At 40.3% G+C, this 5,114-nt stretch overlaps 1 long non-coding RNA gene across 1 annotated transcript; it reads right to left on the bottom strand.

Annotated features, from left to right (window-relative positions):
* Window positions 1-919: 919 nt before the first annotated feature.
* On the bottom strand, window positions 920-1,893 carry LOC124174144. Its single transcript, XR_006868882.1, has 3 exons — window positions 1,860-1,893; window positions 1,564-1,783; window positions 920-1,474 (listed from the first exon to the last, which is right to left on the bottom strand). It is a non-coding gene; the product is annotated as an uncharacterized LOC124174144 (long non-coding RNA).
* Window positions 1,894-5,114: the final 3,221 nt, after the last annotated feature.

Below are 5,114 nucleotides of genomic sequence, written 5' to 3'. Positions count from 1 at the left end.
ATCTCCCTTGATAAATGCAGTTATACTGATTAAATAATTCATATTCCCCCAACATCAATAAGGACATAGGTATTTACTTCCTAACCATAAATACCAAGGGCAGGAAACAGTAATCTCATCTTCTGAAATCCATCACTTAGAAACCCAGATTACCAATGCACTAGATAATAAAATGGAAGTTGCTACAATATTTTTTGATTTCTCAAAAGTTTTTAACACTCTGGACCACCAATTGATACTCAATAAACTTGACTTGATGGTTTTTGTGTCATAGCTAATTTTGATTGAAACCTACTTGTCGGACCATATTCAATTTGTCATTACCTCAGGAAATGGTGTAACTTTCATTTGCCTGGGTACAGGCCTGAAGCAAGGAGTTCCATTAAGCTCCTTCCCTGTGCCTATCCTATCACTTTCAGACATAAATGATCATATAAATAGTTTTCTACAAATAAATGGTTCCAATCCATTCCCTATGCTGTTGACACCAATATTGTTCTCACCGCAAAAATAATTTTGGAGAATTGAAATAAAAATGCAAAAAGTGAGTCATACTTTCTCTACCTATCTCATTGAATACATTGGAGTTCCTCGTCTCAGACAATGGCCATTTTTATAGATCAAAAAAAGAGGCATTTAGGCTATGAATTTTTAAAAAACATGATGCCCTTTACTGTCCTCTGTTCAAAAAGTTGGCTGTATTACCACTGCCATGCAAAAATTAGAGGTTTTGGTACTCGTTGTCTTTAAGTAATGGTTATTTTATTAAAGTTGGTAGCAAAAACTGTAACTACTGTTTTCACTAATATTTCTCATATCTTGCTCACTAAGGGTGAGGCCTTAAGACAAAGTTTCATTACACTTCCTTAAAAGACAGAGAAAAGAATGTCTCATAAGATACAAAGAAGTAATATCTCCTTCATCTTACACAGAAAACAGTATGTTTATACATATCTTGAATGGTATTCCCATCGTTGATTGTTGAAATAAATGAGGCCATTATATGTACCGAATAATTTTGTAAGGTGTGCTAAGAATGTTGGCTATGTTGTGTAATCTGACTGATGTGTTCTATTGAATCTTGGTGCATGAGTAATTAAACAGACTAAATGAGTAACAGGGAAAGATACTTTCCAAAAAACCATACCATACAACTTTGTGAAAACATCAGGAGAGGTACAGGCTAATGCTTGGTCAGAGAAATGCAAATTGTCAGAGAAATGCAATTTGATAAATAAAATATATAACATAATATAGAAATACCCACAATAGAGACTGCACAGAATTGGCGAATCACAAATATATAAACTTTTTCAATACCTTCTTCCTAAAATTCCAGATGCTGACATTTATCATGCAAGAGGCCACAAGATTTCCTTCGAGTTCTTCTGTTGGGCACTTCCATTAAAGCTGCAAAACTGCTTTATGAATTGAACGATTTCTGCAGTCACACTCACACCTTAATCAATCCACCCTGCAATAGACAGTAAAAATAACATGGATGTCTCCCTTACTAAATTTATCTATTTACAGTTTCTCAAATCTGTATGAAATCATACTCACCTAACCGAACAAAAATGTCCAAATGGAGAAGACAGTAATCGACAGAATGCATGGGCGGCAAGGCTCCCTTTCATTTTCTCTCTTCACCTAGGATTAAGAGTAGAGGTAGATATCTTGGGGAAGTGAACGATATTCCCAGTGTCTTCTACTCAGATTCTTTAGTCTCCTCATTGTGGGTCTATTTTCCAACCCTTGTAATAGCTACACCACCAACTGTCATCTACAACAAAATTTATAATTAATTATGGTTATTTACATAATACTGACAATTTTGAAGTATTTGCTAATGTTTATACCTCTTCTTTATTGTCATATTATATGAACATGTTTCGTGGGCACTTCAGGAGATGTGGAGGGTCATCGATGGTGAACATTTTTTCACCCGCAAATCTGAAATAAAGATAGGATATCTTTGCCAAAGTGTTGGAGGAGTAGAAAGGACTATCTTCAAAGGGATTACTCATCACGCCAGCTTCCCTAATATAAGGGTACTCCCGTGGAAAATTATCTTATAGTGAATGACTGTCTCTCGCATGGAAGAAAATAATGCCCTAATAGTACTTAAGTCCCCACCCTTTGCACTTGCATTCACCCCGTCATAACACAATTTACAGCACATATATAGTATGACACTAATGAAAAAAATCCACAGATACTCCAAGAACATAAGAATATTATACGCTAAGTACGATATGTCACATAAAAACAGATTGTTTCATTAAGTTTGAAAGTGAATTGGAAGAACAGGGATATACAGCGGAACCGCCGTTCTCACCTACTGGCTTTCAGTGCATTAATGGTCAACTTATACTACAAGATTCTTTCACTTTGTACTTACAGATGTTCATTCCGAGGAAATGAATGCAACTTGATAGGGCTATCAGGAGTTTTCCGCGCGTCGTATCCAAAAGCATGACAACGTTGAGACCGGTTGAGACGAAGGCATCTTTAGATTCAAACGATTACAAACGGTTTGCTGTTGTCTGCTAGTCGCTGCCGATTGGCTGTTATCCTGACGTCACGCGATTGCCACGCCACGGTGGCCGGGGTAGCGGCGCGACCCCGCTTCGCCGCGAATTTCTCCCCCCCTCACCCTCAAGTAAACTCGCCGTGGCGACACGACGATCATGTGACACGAAAGTGCATGACGCGCATGAAGCCAGAAGCGGTTCGCGGTCGCGTAGGATCAGATGCCCCTGCGCCCCTGCAGTAGATTTGGAGCCCACTCCTCCCCAGCTGATCGGTTACGCCCCTACGTCTTGGCCGTCACTTTCATTTCGTAATAAGGCAATTGTTTTTTTTTTTACGAAGGCAAACTGTTTAAAAACTCATTTGAAGCAGCGCAGTTATAATTGTATACTTGTGAACACAGTTTAACAAAATAAATAGGTTTCGCGAATCCTTTCATGATGAATATTCGTCTCAATAATCACATAAATATCATTGAAATTGCAAAGCGCACGGGTTATTACTTATTCTTTTATATATGTAGTTGAGCACAGCAGCATTTCTGCGATAAAATAAGATGAGCGGAATGACTTAGCTACGATTGAATTTTGATTACGATGAAACGCGAAGCCCGTTAGGTAGCTCAAGAAACCTAAACGTAAAGAAAATACACAAGGATGGCGAGGATAGGTCCCGAGAGGAAGACTACTCTGCTTCCAGCAGGGCTGTGGCCACGATTATAGGCCGTATGGGGGCAGACAGGTTGTTAGGTCGGCTAGCAAGTGTACGTTACTGGGGGGGAATGAATACAATTGTGAAATGCTTGCATTTCAAGTTGTCCTGACCCCCACCCTGCCCCCTGCTACGGCACTGGAAGGTTGTTCCTCTGCTGAGGCTGTTATCTCCTCCTCCCCTAATGAAATGCTCTCCCCAACTTCTCGCTGTGACACAGAATACAGCTACATAAACTCTTTAGTGGTCAGTTCCTGGCTATGCTCTTTCACTAGCTCATCGATGTCGTTGCTGTCCACCTCTAGCCCCATAATCTTGGCCAGAGAAACAACTCGTCAAGCAGGAACTTGCTCAAACTCCTCAGAGTTGTGTTCAACAATGCTGTCCGGCCAGAGCTTCTTCCTTGCAGAAATAAGGGTTCTCTTGGTGACCCCCTCCCATGCCTTGTCAATCATCTTGAGGCAGGCAACAATGTGAAAGAGGTCTTTCCAAAACTCTCTTAGAGTGAAATTGGTTCCTTCAGTTACCCTAAAGCAGCGCTGGAAGAGAGTTTTAGTGTAAAGCTTTTTAAAATTTGAAATGACCTGCTAATCCATGGGCTGCAGCAAAGGAGTGGTGTTAGGAGGCAGGAACTGGATATTGATGAATTTAAAGTCTTCAAGGAGGTCATCTTCTACCCCTGGAGGAGGTGCATTGTCCATAAGAAGCAAGGCATGGAGTGGCAAATTCATCTCAAACAAATATTTTTTTACACATGGACCTAACACTTCATTGATCCATTCTATAAAAAGGTAACGTGTCACCCAAGCGTTACTGTTGGACCTCCACATGACATTTAGCCTGCTCCTCTGGACTTTATACTTCTTGAAGGCTTGTGGTTTGTCCGAATGGTAAGTGAGCAGCAGTTTAATTTTCAAATCGCCACATGCATTTGCACAAAACAACAGCGTGAGATGGTCTTTCATTGGGTTGTGGCCCGGAAATGCCTTCGATTCTGCTGTAATATAAGTTCACTTCGGCATATTCTTCCAAAAGAGACCCGTCTCATCACAATTAAAAACCTGCTGAGGCAGATAACCCTCAGAATTCACAAGGTTCTTTAATATGCCAGTGAAGTTCTCGGCTGCCTTAATGTCTGAGCTTGCTGCTTCTCCATGCCTAAAAATGCTGTGGATACCAGTTCTTCTCTTAAACTTTTCATACCACCCACTGCTTGCCTTGAATACTTGTTCTTCATCCGTTGATGATCCTGGTGTCTTCTTAATGAGGTTGGCAAAAAGTAATTTCGCCTTCTCACAAATTATGTTTTCATTATTAGTGTCGCACTGCAGTTGCTTCTCATTGATCCATATGAGAAGCAATCTTTCAACATCGTCGAGAATACGTGGCCTTTATGTAGAAATTCCTGCGACACCCTTTGAAGCATCAATCTCCTTAATCTTATCCTTATTGTTTTTGAGGATAGTGCAAAATGTAGATGTAGACCGATTGTATGTGTGTGCTAGGTCAGCCACACTATGACACCTCGATCCCGCTTCTCAATTATTTGGCATTTGACTTATATGGTGAGTTTTTTCTCTGGCACCTGTCTTCTTCTGGCATTTCCTTTGGGGATAAACGTGTAAGAATATTTAAACTTTGCACTAAAAAACACATAATAATTTGACCGAATAAAACTTTTGCAAGTGACAGCAAGATGCTAGCTGAACTAGCCCTAAACATAGAGTGATAGCCGAGATGCATGCAGGAACCTCCTTGTGATGCCATAATGTCTACTCGTCAATCCATCTACGAAACATCGCTCGTTCAGGAAGCTTACCATGATGTGTCCTCATCACTCGTTCTGCGAAACATCACTCGTAGAGGGAGTC

This window comes from Ischnura elegans, chromosome 1, assembly GCF_921293095.1.
Source record: "Ischnura elegans chromosome 1, ioIscEleg1.1, whole genome shotgun sequence".
In the NCBI taxonomy this organism is placed as follows: domain Eukaryota; kingdom Metazoa; phylum Arthropoda; class Insecta; order Odonata; family Coenagrionidae; genus Ischnura; species Ischnura elegans.
This window is presented reverse-complemented; position numbering and strand designations above follow the sequence as displayed.